General features: G+C 35.3%; 1 protein-coding gene across 2 annotated transcripts in view; it reads left to right on the top strand.

The window, feature by feature from the left end:
• The window catches only part of EDIL3 (EGF like repeats and discoidin domains 3), a 415,090-nt gene that overhangs the window by 39,458 nt on the left and 356,298 nt on the right, over positions 1-19,334 (top strand). The gene's annotated exons all lie outside the window — the stretch shown is intronic.

The following is a 19,334-nucleotide window of genomic DNA, read 5'->3' as shown; positions in this document are numbered from 1 at the left end:
TCAAAAACCTGAAATGTAATATTAAACAATCATGAAGGATAGATCAGTAATTCATCATACAAAGATTGACTTGTTGTTCTGTGTTTTTGGAATAGATGAAAGAAATGCTTATTTAGTTCCAGGAAACTGGGCATTCGTGGTCCATAAATTTTATCGATAAATTTTTTTTCAAAGGATAGAAATCATTTCACCTGACAGGGCCAAAAGAGGGCACATAGTGATTATAAACCTCCTTCATTTAAAAATGGGGAGAAAAGCTGTTGTTTTATTAAATACTCAAGGATGGTATAAGGGAAAAAACATACATTGATCATTCATTTAATGAATTTTGAGCTTCTAGGAAAAACAGTTGTGTTAAAATAAGCTAAAATATTTGCACTTAACTCTTTGTTATGTCAGAGGGACATTTGGATGCATTCAAGGGATATTATACTTAGATACTCAGTTGGGTTTTTCATATGAAAGGTGCCTGTTTGCTCCAGGCAAAAGGAAGGGTGTTTTAAAAACTCCTTTATCCACTAGAAAGCTAAACTGTTTTTAAAAAATAATTAGTTGAAACAGGATGAATTTTTCTGGTTGACTCTATTTCAGGTTATATTCATTTGCTCTGATCATCAGATTTTTTCTGGGAATGGGGGGTTAGTCTCAAGAGGATTTGAAGTGATTGTGTAATTTGCCCTATACAACAACATATAGAATAGACAATAGAAAAATTTTAACTTATTTTTAAAGTCATACTGAAATATTTAATAAAACCTTTTGGAATCTTAAGAACACTTGTCTTTTCTGTTAATCTGAAAAAAAAAGTCTTTCCCTTATTTTCTGTAAGGCTTAGCTTTCTTTTGATTATTGTAAATTCTTTTTTATAGCCAGGCACAATTGTCAAGCAGCTGGAATATAAACTAGAATATAACTAGAATATAAATCCATTAATGCAAGGATTTTTGTGTCTTTTGTTCACTACTCTATCCCCAGTCTAGAATATTGCACATAGTAGTTCATTCATTCAATATTTGCAGAAACACATTGAGTGCATGCTATATGAAAAATATTGAGCTATGTGGAAAATAAAAGATAAATGTGTATAATTTCATAAATATTTGTGAGAACCTATTTTAGCAAAAAGATGTGTTTTGATACCAACCCTGATGATCTGTCAGGGATGATAAACAGTAATCAGGCAATGAATGTAGGCTGAAAGGAAATGTAATGGATGCTGTAGAGGAGAAAAAGTATAATTTTCCCTTTACCTTTCAAGGTTCTTAGCTGAGACACACCCCACCCCCATAACAGAAGATTAACAGGAGAAAAACAGAAGTTTAAAACATGCCTCTGTCCTATAAACATGGGAGATACCCCAGAAAACTGAGTAACTCTTTAAAATGGCCCAAGCCACCACCTTAAATACCATCTTCAGCTAAAGACAAAGGATGTTAGGAGGGAGGGGAAGGCCAGGTATGAGAGGTTTGTAGGAAAAGCACAGTAAACAGGGTTTTGGTTGTTATGTACATTTAAGTCACTGCCTTCTCTGTTAGTAAGAGTTTCTAGAGATTTAGTCATCCTTCTTCCCACGTACAGAGAGGGAGACACCTTACAAATGAAGATTATACTTGTAAATGCAAATTTACCTCACAAAAGTGTAACTTCTACTTGGTTTTCAGAGCTTCTCCTATGTCTGCAGCTTTTCAAAAGGTAATCAGCCTAAAATAAGTCTTAGGCCGAAAAGGCATATTTTGGGCAGGCAAATTCTGCTCCCATTCAGTGGTTTCAGAAAGGGCTCTGTGTCGGGGCAGGGATGAGGAGAGCTTTCAAGTATGTCTTCCTTGCCATAAAGAGTGGAGGACTTCACTTAATTGGGGTGAGGGACTGTTGGTAAGGAAAGGGTGTGGATGGGGAATTATGGAGTACGTCAGGCAAATCCCTATGAGGGGAGGAAATACTGTGCCTTTGAGAAACTGAAAGAAAATTTGTGAGGTCAAGGAACAGACTTGAGTAGTAAGGAGAGAATTGAAAGTTGATTGAGAATAGCAGAGGGGCCAAATCGTCCCTGTAGGCTATTTGATCTCTATCCTCTTAACAATAAAAGACTAGAAAGGTCTTTATAATTATCTAACAATTGGAAGGTACTTCTAGGTGTGAGGGATAAAGCATAGGTCTAACCAAATGTTAGATTCACAATGGGCATGCCATTAAAATAGAAATATTGTGGAGATTGTCATTCTAGATGAATCTGAAATTCAGAGATGTCTACTTGGACTAACAGAGTTCTATTATATGTAAATATAAGTAATGTTCCTTTTTTGAAATTTCATGTAATAACACTATCTACTAATTCAAACTGCCAGTCTCTATTCTAATTACACATATCAATTCATTTAACCTCACATTATTCAAATAAGAAAGAGACTATAACTATCTCCATTTTATAGATACGGGAACAGAGGTACTTTTCCGCTAAATAACTTTCCAAGGGAGCAAAGCTAATAAGGGACAGGGCTGCTTAATGCTAGAGCTAGTGCTCTGAACCACTGTTCATTGTTGTTATTTTTGTTGCTCATGTAAAAGTTTAATTTACATTTGTGAAGGGCATAAAATTATAAGTTTAGAAGAATGGATTGCTCATAGTTTACTTGGGTATCAGGAATAGGTTCTCTTTCTTCATAGGTAATAGCAATACCTATGATGTGATATCTGAACAACAAATAAAAGGAAATAAAAGCAAAGCAACAAAAAAAATCCTTCAATAGTCTGAATGTTATAAAATGTAATATTTATATACTTCTGAAAATTTACTATTATTAAAGATGTGTTTATTCTTTCATACTAAAATTTTTTTAATGTATTTAAAAATTTTCTTTTATACTTACAGAAATTAAAATAATTATTTTTTAAAAATTTTGGACAGAAATAGAATCCCTTCATTAAGTATATTTTAACAGATTAAGACTTAAATAAATCTCTAGGATAGCCTGCCTCTCATTTCATTGTTCCTAAATTCTTAAGTTTTATTTTCAAGCATCAGAGTTAGAAGTCACTTCAATTGCAAGTATCTTTTAAATGTACTTTATTGAGCATTTTGGGTTCATGCTAGAGTTAAGATTAAATAACAGGCATATCAGACATTAATATGTAGGATTTTCCTAGAGGTAATTTTTTAAAAAAGCAATAAATATGTCATAAACTTTTTTTAAATCATTCTAAATATTTTAAAACACAGTGTATCTCAGAGAATAAGTCAACCATGTAAGTAGATAAGAAAATATCATTTTAGGAGTTTCTTTGAGAATGATGCATAAAAGTGAGAGAAGTTTTTACTTACCCACCCTAATGATGTTGGGTTTTGTCGCAAGACTTATTAAGGCAGAGGTGTAATGCACAATAGTGTTAATATGGAGCAGAGCCAGGGCCAACCTCCCTGTTAAACTGCTTATGTGAAGTTAAGATAGTTAAGGCAGTATGCTGGTGATTTTACATATTTTATCTCATTTGATTTTTCACAACAACCATTGAACTTAGGTATTATCATCATGTGCCAACCATTTTTCTTTTGTACAAATGAGGAAAGTGAGATCCAGAGAAATTAAATATGTTGTTTAAGGTTATATGGCTACTGTATCAGTTGATTATTACATAACAAATACTGACAAACTCAGCTTAAAACAACAGTTCTTTGCTCACATGTCTACAAATGGACTGGTGTACAGATCTAGATTGGGCCCAGCTGGGTGGTTCCTCTTCCTGTGATAGGTTACCTGGGCTTGACCACAGGCTATTACTTGAATTTATATTTACTTTATGTGTTCTTATCTTTCATGGAGTGGTCATCTCATGCCAAATGGTAGACACGCAGTAAGCCAACCAAAGCACACAAGTGCATTTTAAAGTTTCTGCTTACATCATATCCGCTTGCCTTCTTTTTTTATTTTATTATGTTATGTTATGTTAATCACTACACATTACATCATTAGTTTTTTGATGTAGTGTTCCATGATTCATTGTTTGCATATAACACCCAGTGCTCCATTCAGTACGTGCCCTCTTTAATACCCATCACCAGGCTAACCCATCCCCCACCCCAGAACCTTCAGTTTGTTTCTCAGAGTCCATAGTCTCTCATGGTTCATCTCCCCCTCTGATTTCCCCCCCTTCATTTTTCCCTTCCCGCTCTCTTCTTTTTTTTTTTTTTTTTAAACATATAATGTATTATTTGTTTCAGAGGTACAGGTCTGTGATTCAACAGTCTTGCCTTCTATTGGCCAAAGCAAGTTACAGGGCCACTCATATTCAGGAAGAAAAGGGCTTCTTAAGGAATAGTCTCCTTAGCCCTTCTTGTGCCCTGCAGGAATAGTATAACATCCAGTGGTGATCGCCTCTATGGAGATTCTAGCATGAATATAGGAAAGAAAATAAGAAGAATTTTAATTAACACAAATCAAGAGTGAGCTTTCTAAATATATTTCCGTATCTAATTATTTGACTCTTACATGTATATATTTAAGTATTTAGATCAGTGTTTAGTAGTTATGAAACTTCGGAGAAGCAGAGAAGTGTGTCACAACTGAAAAGAAAATGTACAATCTTATAAAGTTGGTGACTAAGAGCCTCTTATTTTATTATGATATGAAAAAGAACAACATCATTTTTTGCATAATATTGCATATGATTATGATTTATTCAGTATGGAATTAGAGATTATAGTTCCATAGTAAAAATAAAATATTTGCATCATTATAGAAGAAATCACTTTTCTGATTATAATTCATCATTTACCACGACTAAAAATAGTGAAAAATATTGCAGGTCAGCCTGAATATAGTGATTTCATCACACATTTGTAGTTAATATAAAATAAAACCTATATGGTATCAGGAAAAGGAATTTTATTTATTATATCTGAATCATATTTTATATGCGTATTCTCTAGAGCCATGCCCTTGGTATGGACTTTTGCTCTAGTTTCAGAATAGTCATGCTCCAAAAGAGCAATATATATTAGTATATAATACAATATATGTTGTAATTAATTTTAGGCACACTAGAATAACTATAGTTTTTATTACTAGTTGCCTATGTGTTCTAATTTGGGGAGGTAACTGCCATTTAGAATTGAGTGCAGGAAAATTTGAATTTAATACGTATAAACTCTTACATGTAAATTCATTTACTCCCACCCCGTCTCTTGTTTCCAGCTTTGGGATAGTTTGCCTTTACTGTTTGCCAAAGCAGATCAACCTGTACCTAGACAGAGAAAGTTCTTAAAATACAATAGATAAAGAAGACTGCCTCAAGACCATAGATGGTTTTGGTAACTTTGTGCAAATTTGAACAATTGACCCCTCTAAGAGTTCTGAAGCTCTGATAACAGTTTGGTTATCAGAAAGACTTTTTATGAATTAGGGAAAGGCATATCTTTGAAGTTTTATAAGCAGGGTTGGGTCAGTGTGCTTGGCTTAGCCAGTGGAACACAGACTGGAATTCAACTCCTATTTACTTGTCCTGGCACCTTTGTATAATGAACAATCTGTGCAACTGTATGCAGTCCCTACAATTAAAATAACTATGCCTGCCTAGGCAAGAATGAGATTGGATTTCTAGCTCTGCTACTTACTAGATGAGTGACACTGAGTTCTTTACACTTCAGAGCTCTCTCTCTCTCTCTCTCTTTTATATCTTAGGGTTCTGAGGTAAGATCTCACTCCAAGGGAAAATGGGAGGTAGGTCCTTGGCATCTTGTTTTGGACTATATTTACATTATGTAAGATAAATGAAGTTCTAGAACATTGTTATTTTATAGTGATTCTATATTCTATTCATTATTCACTATAGTGATTCTATTCTATTCTATTCACTATTCTCTCAATAGTGTTATGGATTAAATGTATCTAAATTAAAGCCACCATCACCCACCCTATGGACCAAACCTGAATCCAGGGATTCTTTATGAACTGCCTTCCTCACCCTCTCTCTCCTCCCAGTTATAGCTACTGAGCCTTACTGATGCTCTTTCGTTAAAAATCACTTCTATTTTTACCATTTTTTTTTCCTATTACTATTCTCACTGCCTTTGTCCAGACTCACCTTATTTCTTTCCTGGATTATTATAATTACTGCCCACTAATTCTGAATCATGTTTCAACTTCCTCTAATCCATTCTTCATACTGTCCCAGTAATTACCTTTATACTGCAGGTATCCTCTGTGCCTGAAATCCTCAGAGACACACCAGAGTGCCCAGGAAGAAATCTCATAAGCAGCACATCTGAGACTTATCATGATATGATCCCCATTTACCTTTGCCACCTTCATTTCCATCCTCCTGTTTTTCAACTACACAGAGATCTAAACACGTGAAACTTTTTTATACTTCTGTGCCTTTGGACATGCTAGCCCCACTACCTCAAATGCTGCACTCCTAGTTCCTGTGATTTCTTACTCTTTCATTAAGTTTTTATTTGTATGTCAAGAGTCTGTTCCAATATTACCTAACCCATTCCCGTTTCTCCACTGTCTTCCTAAGGCATGCAAATCTTTCTTGTTTATAACAGTTAATGCCTCTTGTAATTGTTTATTTAAAAGTTGGGGTGTCCATTTGATTGTATGTGCTTTGAGTTAAAGGACAAGGCCATAGCTTTTGTTTTGTTTTGTTTTATCTTCAGATTCTCATTTAAGGCATGACTCAAAATAGTTTTTCTGCAAGTATTTTTTCAATGATTGTCACTACTTAACACATCAGTGCCTAGGTTAGGGCTTGCCTTTTAGTACAAACAAATAACATACAATAAAAGGAGAAATAACCTGTGGTAAATGGAGGATCTAATAATGCCAGTAAAAGGACGATGAAAAGAAGAAAGGAGATTTCAGTAACAAGAGTCCAGGAACAGAATAGAGTAGGTCCGAAATTAAACAGAAAGCATAGCTGCAAAGCCCTTACCAGAGAGAGGGAAGGGGAAAACTTGTAACATTTGATCCATTTTCAGTACAGAGAAAGAGATGTAGAATGGACAAGAAAATTCGGACTAAACATTTTGAATATATGGTGGCTATGCTAGAAAAAAACAGAAATAAAATCACAAGCCAAGGGCATAAGATTAAAAGTGACTTACGTGGTGGGGAGTAATAGAAGTGGTCAGTGTATGGGTGCCTGGGTGGCTCAGTTGGTTAAGCGACTGCCTTCGGCTCAGGTCATGATCCTGGAGTCCCGGGATCGAGTCCCGCATCGGGCTTCCTGCTCAGCAGGGAGTCTGCTTCTCCCTCTGACCCTCTTCCCTCTCATGCTTTCTATCTCTCATTCTCTCTCTCTCTCAAATAAATAAATAAAATCTTTAAAAAAAAAAAAAAGAAGTGGTCAGTGTATAAATGAAGAGCAGTAATGAAAGCTTACTGTAAAGAGTTTAGTGAAATACTGTTATTAAATTTGGAATTATAAAAAAGGAATTCTTTCTTTTTTATAATATCTAGTTGCTGATTAGAATTGCATATTTACTAACAATGGAATAAGAAAACTATAAATGATACTCTTGGTTTGCTCTCAAGTACACTGTGCCTGTCAGTAAGGAGGACAATAGATCAAGCTCATGCATCCTGGGTATGAACAATAACATGAAGTAAAAAGGTAAACTGGTGCAAGGCACCATCCCTGTTAGGATGTCCTTTACTATGGCAGCAGTTTAAAGATGCCAAACTAGGAGCCTGGGTGGCTCAGTCAGTTAAGCGTCTGCCTTCAGCTCAGGTCATGATCTCTCTCCCTCTGCCCCTCCTTCTGGCTGTTCTCACGTTCTCTCTCTCTCTCTCTCTCAAATACATAAATAAAATCTTAAAAAAAAAATAAAGATGCCAAACTTGAGTTGGTACATCAGAGGAGGAAGACATGTGTCAGTCGGCCTCTCTGAGAATAAGAGCACCCCTGAGCCCAGGGTAACAATTGATCACAGATCTCAACGAGATTAATCTGAAAGGAGCCTCATCACCCCAACCGGGTGGTTCACTTAGGCAGAAGTAGCTTCAGGTCTTGCAAGGCAAATAAGACCAGTGTTATTTTCCACATTCACGTGTTAGGACTTTTTGCATGAAATAGCGTGATTCCCCACCCTTACCCTGTTCTGTTTTCTATTACTCAGAGAAATTTTTGTCATAGGTTCAACTTTTTAACTTATTAACCAATACCCAAGATAATTTATTTTTAAAGATTTTTTTTTTTTTTTTTTTTTAACAGAGAGAGAGACAAAGTGAGAGAGGGAACACAAGCAGGGAGAGTGGGAGAGGGAGAAGCAGGCTTCCCGCCAAGCAGGGAACCTGATACGGGGCTCGATCCCAGGACCCTGGGATCATGACCTGAGCTGAAGGCAGATGCTTAACGACTGAGCCACCCAGGCGCCCCAAGATAATTTATTTTTAAAATTGATCTATGTGCTCATAAACTGTCACATCATTTACTACTGTGGTTTAAATATAAGCTTTCCTGTGGGTCAACCAGTGACTAGGGGTGGAAGGGGCATTTCAACATTTGAGTACTGGTCTCTGTTACTGTTCTTGCAGTGAAGTAATTTTGCATCTTTTAGATAGTTTGTATACCGTAAAATAGTTATATTTGTTGTATAAATATATCTGAAAATGTCCAGTTTAATGGATTCTGGAGGCAAAATGTCCCCAAACAAATGACTTCCTGCTAAAATCAATGGAAATGAGTCACACTGTGATGGTAAGGGCTGACAGTTACCAGTGGCTTACTTATGAACTAGAAATTGCATTTAGATATTTACATGCATCTTCTCATTAATCCTCACAACATCTCTCCATGGTAGATGGCATTATTATTCCCATTTGTCTGAAGAAGAAGCTGAAGCTTAGATAAGAAAAACCATTTTGTTCCCAACCATATAGTAAGTGGTAGAACAAGATTCAAATCTTCAGAGTGAGCCCAAACTGTTAACTGGCATGCTGTACTCGAAAACCATGTCAGTGAATGAAGCAATTAGTTGATATTGTGTTAGGCCAAAAAGATGCTTATGGTGTGGAAAGCCCTGTACATTGACGCTCTGAGTAGGATGATTTCATGTTTTTGGAGTCCATACCTGTGTTGGAGAGGAGGAATTTCCTCTGCTCTTCAAGGTCCTTCTAACTGGACTAAGAATCAAACTGATAAGAGACAGATTAATAGGAGAAAATCAAATTTAATTTGTACACATGGGGAATCCACAGAGACATGGAAATGCCATAGACAGGAAAACTGAGGTATATATGTTATCCTGAACTAAGTCCAAGGGTGTAAGGGTCTTAGACTTCAAAGGGAAGGAATGCAGTTCACAGGACAATAAGAAGAAGAGCAGGTGTTTGGTAATTGTCTTGCCATACAGATGGGTCACTCATAAAATTTATCTTTGGTAATAGCCTTTATTCTGGGAAAGACTCCCAATTTAGATTCTTCTATGTAGTTAAGGGAGGAGCAAAAGGGTCTCAATTGCCTTCAGCTCAAAATAATTTTCATGCCAAGTAGCCTAACCCACTTGGGGTGGCTTGACCTTGGCCCCTATACCCAAGGTCCAGGCTGTGATTACAAAACAGACTTTTCCTCAAGACATTCTTTGCCTACAGAGCCTCTCTCAGTCACAGTTTCTTATCCTGACCACCTCATAAGACTGATATCCTTCTGGTATTTATAATTAGGAAAGACCATTTGTAGATTCCATTTACTAAGAAATTATAAGAGGTCTCAATTTTGGTATAACTGCAAGAAGCATGAGTGAAAATTACAATGAAAAGTATTACTTTATATAAAATTCTTAATTATTTTATCTTCCAGTTATTTTATGTTTTCTGATCTGGAGAATAGAGCTAGAAAGGATTTAACAGTCCTCTGACCCAAATTTAATTTAAAATTTTATTGCACAAAACGGCAAGTGAACTAAATGTTCATTAGTGGTTAGTTAAAATGTTCAAAACAAAACAATATCTATTGAGGAAGGTTTTAAAAAAAAGGATGGTTTTAGGAAGACATAGAAGATGATACTTGAGGCAAAAGATAAAATAATAATAAAGTAAAATACAATAACCTTTAAGGGTGTCATTAAAAAAACAATGGGATTCATGGTGATGAGACTTTAAGCTCAGTGAATGCAGGAGCCAGGCTTGTTTTCACCATTTTTGCCCAGCACGTGAAATGCATTCAATAAACATTCACCAAACTAATCAATAGGTATGTATCTCTGAAAGGGCAGGTAGGAAATAGAAAGTCAGAGACTAAAAAGGCACGATGAATCAGGACGCATTGGTAACGAATTCTGAATGTGGATGCTTGGACTATGTTTAAGATGAAAAAGGTAGTAGAAGCTGGTTTCTTGTACTGTAAGAAAATCTTCCCTCTTTTTTTTTTTTTTTTTTTTAGTTGCAGTATTTGAAGAATAAAATAGTTAATTCATCCCACATGGCCGCTATGCAAGGGCATCACTCTTATTATATGAAAAGATTCAAGATGAAAGAAATTCAGAATGTATTGATACCTACTTCTGTTCTTCTGGGCAGGAAGAAACATTGTACAATTATTGCACTTTTTGAGTCATGGTCCTTGCTCTATTTCCATGAGCACATAAAAGTTTACATCCTTGGTATCTTTAGTTTCTTTATCTTCCATCAGGCAGCATTCAGAAATTCTTCCAAATATGAACTCCAAAGCTAAGTTACTGATTTTTGTTGATTATTTTTTGAGGGGAAAGTGTGTGTCTGTGTCTTTTCCCTATTGAGTGTTATAGTAGGAAGTAGAATATATTGGTATAATATTTATGGATTTCAATATTGTACTCAATTATTCATTTAACTGAAGGCCTTGTGGTCCTGTTGATAAATGAAGAGTATATGTTTCAGAAATTAAAAAAGAAAAAAGGAATAACCAATTTTAGCATGAGAAAATTCTATACTCTAAAAAAAATCTATAGGCTCCAATTATTTATTTACTTTCTGACACTGAAATTTATCTTTCAATGTGAAGTAACTCATTAAGTTTGTGCTTTTGATTTTTTCTTTGTTTGTTAAGGAAATCATAACTAGTCAGTCTATTGTAAACATTTCTGTTTCCCTGAACTATTTTTCTAAAATATTTCCCAGTGAAATGTTAATTTCATACCCATAAAAACCTTCCTTTTGTTCTTCCGTAGGAAGCTATGCATTTTCTTTTTATTATCTAATTTATTATACATAAATTTCAATTTGCTTACACAAGTAATATATTATTTAGTGATATTCTAATGTTTATAATTATTTCACTATTGAATTTTAATGGTTTCTGAACTCATACAATAATTTATCTTCAAAAGTCCCTATAGAAATAGCAGTTAGTGGTCTGACTAAAAAATGTATTTATCTCATGATTCTTTTATAGTGGATGAATGAGCATTGCAGATTTTTTCTTATTTACCTAGTTACATTATTAGCTTGTTCCTTTGAAATTAAACAAATAGAGTATGTGTTAATGCATGCATTTGTTATTTGAGATCCTGATTAATTTTTCACTTGAATCAGTTTTTATTCTTAATTTTCTCTATCAAAAACTGAATTCCTCTCAACCCGTTTCACAAGGTGAATTATGTTAGTTTTCAAGTGGGGATAAATTAAGTATTTAAGCAATGAATTGCCTAGCTTCGGTTGCTTTTAAGAAACTCCAGCGCTTGATGAACAGCCATGTTTGCAACCTAGATATAAGAAATTGATTATAATTGACTAATTCACAACCTGAAGTAAGATGAGGTATCAAACTGCTTAACTGCCGGGAATGGCCAGCAATCCCTGTACCCAGGAATGAAAGATGACTCCCAACTTTGCCATGAAAGAGAGGAAAAGGTAAGGAGGTCAATGCTCAGAGACGAAGACCCTTTGCTCTTTTTTGCTCCCGCTTTTATTGGTCCTTCAGGATAATCACAAATCCTTATCACTCATCACTGTTTCTCAAGCATGTGATTTGTGACAAGGGGTCTTACAGAAACTAGGAGGATCTGTTTCTGGGAAAGATACGATATGCTAATCTGTGTGTTCTACTAAACATAGCCTAGGGGGACAATGCAGGAATCTCTTAGATCACAGGGCGGCTGTTTGGGCTAAAGAGAGCTTCAGGGAAGGCAACTCCCCCCCCCCCCCCCCGCATTCCTACGGCAGAGTGGTCATTCCAAAGGCCTCTCTACCCTTCTCTGAAACCTTCCCTTGTCCCCGGTGGCCTCTGTGTTACATTTTAGCAAGCCAGGTATCATGGCTGATTTCATGCTCTACATTAACCCCAACACATAATCATATGTCAGCAGGAAGTTAGTTCTGAGCTTTAGTATAATTCTATGTCTTCCTTTCACAATTGTTTTTTTTAATTTTAGCACATTTCTTGTTTTCTTACTGACCACCCTCTTTTTCCTCTGTATTCTCCACTCTTCTTATTTTTATTCATCTGTATCTATGTTTATTTTTGTATCTTTCACTTACCTACCTATATCATCTATGAATACATTTAAAATAGCCTGATTATCCTTCTTCCCAATGCAATAAGAAAGATGTAGACAGGTTTTGCCCCCATTATGCAGTATGCTGATGAGATTTCCAAGGTGATCTTTAACTCTAAAAAGTTCTTTGTGTTCATCATAGCCTTTTGAGGAACCATTGATTTAATTATCCTGGGGTCCTGGGATCGAGCCCCGCATTGGGCTCCCTGCTCTGCAGGCAGCCTGCTTCTCCCTCTCCCACTCCCCCTGCTTGTGTTCCCTCTCTCGCTGTGTCTCTCTCTGTCAAATAAATAAATAAAATCTTTAAAAATAAATAAAATAAATATATGTAAATGAATAGCACCTGTACCAAGGTTGATCCTATCATTAAAGGAAAATTGTATACAGATAAATATTTATATTTGATATTTACCTTCAAAAGAGTTTTATTAATAAGAACAATTAAATAATTATCAGTGAAATAAAACAAAATGAAAAAAAACAAAACAAAACAGAGAAGCTGCTGTAAGGGCTCGAATGCCAACCCCTTCCTGATCCACTTTTCTTTGCCTCACAATATTCTAGGAGCATAGAATCAACTGTTCTCTTTACTGCTTTTAGCTAAAGGCAGCTCTGCCACCCAGGGAGGGTGAGCTTGACCACAGGTAGATGTATAGCCCTGCAGGAGCCTTCTCAATAGCCCTATCTACTTAAAAGAGAAGCAGAACAGAGAGATGAATGAACCACAAAAGATCTAGGGAATTTTATTGATAATTGCTCTATATTGTAAATGTTGACCACATTTTCTATAAGTCTGTATTTTCATCTAGATGAAATTTTTGTTGACTCTGCTCATTAAAGACAGATAAAGGAACATAGCTAGATGTGAGGAAGCATCCCATTAATAAGGATAATATTTAAAAATTTGTCCTTTTTAGTTTGTCTTGCTGGGAATGGACATGACAATATATAAAATACATAGTTTTAATTCATTTAAAAATAAGATCTCGAGTATAAATTTGAGAGCTATAATCACACTAATTCTATCATAACAATTCCACAGATCAACTTAATTATATTCTTTGTTTTCATGAAAAGAGTCCTCTGACTTTAAGGCGCAGGTAATGTCCAACAATAGAAAATACAGATTGTACCCATTTAAACGTTGAAATTAACCATCAGGCTTTATTGTAGAAATTATTTGAGTACTTAGGCATCAACGCAACAAATTGTACCTCTCAGGACACATCTTTAGTAATTTGGTGTAGTATGCACTCTAGCCTGCCTTTATCTGTTATGTCTCACTCTTGCTTATTAAGTGTCATCTAAATGAAAGCAGGCTGTACTCTTCTACATTTCCGAGCTCTGAGCATTGCAGACCAGTTTTAGGACTGGTTTAAAAAAAGGTTTACTTTTTTTCTTTGCCCTGAAAGGAAAAAGTAACTAGTTACTACTAGAGAAACTGTCAGTTTTCTGGGAATCTTAGTCTCTGTTGATCATACTTACTTATATTTCACATGTCTTGGGAATAAATTAGTTAATTTGAAGGTCAATATTAGAATTTAATAACCAATAAAATATGTCTCTGGGAAATCCTGTACTTACTTTCTAATATACAACTTTGGGTAATTAGATACCTACTTTAGGTAATTAGATATCTAGGTATTTAGATATTTAGATATTTTAATTTGGTATTTGGAAATAAATCTGATGGTAATTTTGCATTCTCTGAAATGAAATTTCTTCTAAAAATTTGTAAGTAATGTATAAAAATTATAAATCGTGTGATTTCAGACAGGTCAGCTGATATCTAGATGTCTTTCTTTCGTGCAAAGGCCATAATATGACCTCCCTTCTTATTTGTCAATATTGTTGTGAATAGGACACGTGAAAATGCTTTGACAAATACTAATTGTGTTAAGTTTATCATTGTATTTATTATTATTTTGAAAATTATTGTGACCATTATTATAAAAATGCTGATAAGTGATGATTACTAGGAGAAATTGGCGAATAATTTATATAGTAGCATGAAGAACCAAAATGATATCAACAATAGTTTATTAATTTTGAGTAACAACAGACTATCAAACACAAAAATAGATGGAAAGCATGCACACAACTGGTATAATCAGTATACTAACTTCTAAGAAACGTAGACAAATTAATACACTGGCACAGTGTCACAGAATGCAGGTAGTGAGCTGTACAACTCTGGAGCCTTTCCCAGCAAGCACTGTGTAACAGGAACATATATAATTTCATAGTAAGGCATTTAAAGATCATATATCATACGTTTACAAAATTAGAAAATAGAGTTAAGGGGTTTATCTTGAATATTTAAGGGAAATCTTAGTATTACAGAATAATACCATACACATTTGATGGAAATTGCCCAAACTTTTGCTTTACTTTTTCTTCCCTGTCTTCCTTGTTAGTATGGGATATTGGTAATAGTCAGCTAGTAGTTATGGCCTTTAAGTTTTCCAACAAAGTAGTTGTTGTGGAAGAGAAAAAACAATAGTCATTTTCCTTTTTATGCCTTCTTGTTGTTATCGGAAAAAAAAAAAAAAGAAGAAGAAACCAAATAGCAAATTTCCTGTTCTCAAAGCAGATACACTTTTATATTCATTAAAAGGAGAGAATGTGCAGAATGGGACAGTTAGCATCAAATTATTTGGTATGCAGTTGGTGAAGTTTCAGACCTGGTGAGAGAGGTGAGGGCTGACTGCTTTTCAGCACAGGTCTGACTGAGGGTTCTGCGGCAAAGAACTGTAGTTCTTTTAGAAGATGATCTCTCTCTGAAGGGTCAAACCGACAGGGAAGTTGAAAGTTCCCTAAGGAAAATTTCCAGTGTTTGTAAGAAACTTTACAAGTATCTGCCTCTTCTCCTCTTCCCAACTGAAATACTCTTATAGATTCTGTGAAAGATAATATGAACCACCAACAGTTACTTGAATTTTACTTCATTCAGGATACTGCACTTCTTTTGCTGATGGAATGATATGAGGCATTTTACCTCAGCTGAATTCTGGTGTTCTTTGAGCTGAAGAAATTTGCCACTTTCTGAACTGAAGCAGAGGCATGGTAAAGAGATAGTGGGGTGAATTTTGTATTTCTGTAGAGCCATTTATAATATAAGTGAAGAGACCCTAGGCATATATGAATCATCTATCCATTTCAGAAATATTGGATTCAACTTTCAGAGATAAAAAGTCACCTAAAGCACTTAGTTAGATGAATTATACCACTTAGTGTGGATATGCAAAGGTTTATTCCCTTGAGGGTATTGAAGCTCATTCTCTTATGGTAATAACCACATCTTTCTAGAGAAAGTTGCAGCATAGAGATGGAGGAGAGGTGGGCGGTAGTGGTGGGAAGGAATTTCTGTATAGCCAGTGTCACCATGGCATAAATGTTCACAAAGTCTAATATGCTTGGACTCATTCCATCTTAAGACACAGCTTTAAGAAACAAGCTCTATAGATAGAACTTCTCGTTCTATAGGAGAGGATTACTGAGAAAGGCTGAAATGTTTAATTGCACATGACAGTCTTCTACAGTTAATGTTTCAGAAAATGTCCCATGTTATCCATCCTTTTTACAAAATATTGCTCATTTTTGGCTCCCTTCTCACCCTAATAAAGCAAAAGGAAATGATACTTCTGAAGAATATAATAAATGTTATCAAAGTGGTAAATTCAATATTAGAAATAAAATCTCTTTGAGCAGCATTCATTCCTTCATTTGAAAATGGGTACAGACTATCTCTAAGTGTTCTTGGAGTGCTCTTGTGTGCTGGCAAGACCTCCATACACGGGGGCACCTTGGTGGCTCAGTTGGTTAAGCAGCTGCCTTCAGCTCAGGTCCTGTGATCTCCGGGTCCTGGGATCCAGCCCCAAGTCAGGCTCCCTGCTCCGCGGGGAGTCTGCTTCTCCCTCTGTCCTTCTCCCTGCTCCTTCTCTCTCTCTCTCTCTCTTTTTCAAATAAATAAAATGAATCTTTAATATAAAAGGACCTCCACACACTATCCTCATATAAAACTAAGATGATTTAGAGCTTTACCTTCAATGGGAGAAAACTAGAAAGAAACCCAGGTTTCTTAATCTGCCAGTCAGTGGAAAGAGGTAAAATAACAAAAATTACATGTCTCCTTGAGAATTCCTAATCATGACCATGCCTTCACTGTGCATCGAGACATTTACACCAACTGCATGGCTCTAAAAACTCCACAACTAAAATGTAATATAAAGTGGTCTTGGGAAGTTGGTGTCCAAAGAGTTTAACTAAAGTAAATACAAAATGTCTCTTTGGGAAAAAGATATAGTGTTCTCACAGAAAAGGCTCTAAAGAACATGGAATTAAAAAATAAACAAGGGCTCCTGGGTGGCTCAGTTGGTTAAGCGTCTGCCTTCGGCTCAGGTCATGATCCCAGGGTTCTGGGATCCAGTCCCGTATCAGGCTCCCTGCTCAGCGGGGAGTCTGCTCCTCCCTCTTCCTCGCCACCCCCCCCCCCCCGCTTGTGCTCATGCTGTCTCTCTCTCTCTCTCTCTCTCAAATAAATAAAATCTAAAAAAAAATTAAAAAATGAAACATATAGAGAAATAAGCTACTATGAACACACTTTTTAATGCAGAATCAGATTTGTAGACTCTCCATAATAAAATTATTATATACAAAATAAAAAATGTCTTCAATCTCTTTAAATAAACCAAAAAAGATGGGGTTGAAAGTATGACAAAGGCACAAGTGCCTATGAAAATTGGCCAGTTATATTTGAAACAGAACTAAATTGAACTTATGGAAATGTAAAACATAATAATTGGAATTCTTTTTAACAAAGTGATTCAGTAAACTGAAAAACTGGGGTAGACATAATTAAAAAGGCATTTGAGGAACAAGAAGAGATATCTAAAGAAATTATCTGCATTGAAGAGCAGAGAGAGCATGAGATTAAAAAAAAAAACAAAAAACTCAACAGAAGTTAGGAAGGAAGGATAAACAAGTCCTGACCTATGTCTGTTGACTTGAAGATGGGAAAATATAGAAAATGGTGAAGAAACAATACTGAAGATAAAAGTAGCTAAAACACTTTCCAGAAATTATGGAAGATTTGGGAGGCACAGGAAACAAAAGCAAAAAAGATGGAGAAAAAAGAGGAGGAGATAGAGGAGAAGGAAGGAGAGGAAGGGGACAGGAGGAGGAAGATTATTCACATTTAAATACAGCATAATGAAACTATAGAATACTTGAGACAAAGAGATCCTATAGGTAGCCAGAGAGAAAATAAAACCGAACAACAAAGGAATAAAGATGAGATTTACTTCTAAGTTTTTCATGGCAACAATTAAAGAGAGAAGATATTGAATCTTATTTTCTAAAAGCTAGGAGGACTTGTAACTTAGAATTATGTCCTGCAAACTTAACATTCAAAATGAGTGAAAAATATATTTTTAGAAAAAAAAAACAAGAGAATTCAGCACCAGCAAATAGACCCTAAAGGAACTTCTAAGTTGTGTATTTCCAGAAGAAAGAACATACTCATGTTAGAAAAGTTTATGCAAAGGAATAGTCAGCAAATAAACATGGAGGAAACTCTAACCAAATATTGATTGTATAAAATCATAAAAATTTCCAATCTCTTTCAAGTTAGAAAAATCAAATTATAGGGCGCCTGGGTGGCTCAGTCGGTTAAGCGACTGCCTTCAGCTCAGGTCATGATCCTGGAGTCCCAGGATCGAGTCCCACATCGGGATCCCTGCTCAGCAGGGAGTCTGCTTCTCCCTCTGACCGTTCCCCCTCTCAGGTGCTCTCTCTCTCTCTCTCTCAAATAAATAAATAAATAAAATATTTTTTAAAAAAAAGAAAAATCAAATTACAAACAAAGCCCTGGAATGCAATTGCCTTAAGTCTAGAGATAGACAATCATAAGTAAAGACTTAAAGATCATTGTATTAATCTGGAAAAGGATAAAATATTGATTAACCTAACACATCGAGTAAAATACGGATTTTCAAATTTCTAGTCACCTGAACTAAAGCAGCAACTAAAGAGGAACAACTGAAAGGAAAAAAAAAAAAAGAAAAGAAATGTATATCCCAAACAAAGCATTGAAAAGAATGAGGGTGAGGGTGGGGAGAATATTGGTCAATATAAAAGAGAGGGAAAAAAACTCCTCAGCAAAAGCAGGACAAATTAAAAGCACAAGGAAAGATGGTAGAATTGAGTCCAAATATATCAGTGATCTGAGTCAATATGAGTGGATGCTATTAGTTCAAAGACAAAGATTGACAAAGGAAACAATAAAACAAAATCTGGCCAGGGGATAGATCCAAAATATAAGGATACAAAAATGTTGAAAGTAAAAGAATGGAAAAAAATACATAGTTGGCAAATACCAAAATGAAGCAATTTGTAAATTAGACAATATAGACTTATGTGAAACAAGCATCACTAGATATTAAAAGGGTTATTATAAATTGATAAAATCTTAAATGTCCAGTAACATATATCAGTTTTGGTCCTGTATCAACTAATAATAGTTTAAAATATGTAAAGCCAAAAGTAAACAAGGGTGAACTGACAAATCAACTCTCAAGGCAGATTTTAAACTTTATGTTTCAGATTGAACAAGCAGATAAAAGAAGAGTTAGTAAGTACATAGCAAATGTGTACATCATTGATCTAAGGACACACAGAGCGCTCACGGTCACCAACAGATGGAGGGTACGTACAACTGCCAAGAATACACACAACATTATCTGAAATTGTCAGCATTCTAGATTATAAAGCAAGTTTCAACATATTTCAGAGAAGCATATTTCGGTATTCTCAGAACATAATTCAGCTAAAAGTTAATGATATGAGATGGTTACAAAACTCC

Source organism: Callorhinus ursinus, unplaced genomic scaffold (genome assembly GCF_003265705.2).
Source record: "Callorhinus ursinus isolate GAN/ISIS: 27379988/994484 unplaced genomic scaffold, GSC_fseal_2.0 scaffold3, whole genome shotgun sequence".
Classification (NCBI taxonomy): domain Eukaryota; kingdom Metazoa; phylum Chordata; class Mammalia; order Carnivora; family Otariidae; genus Callorhinus; species Callorhinus ursinus.
This window is presented reverse-complemented; position numbering and strand designations above follow the sequence as displayed.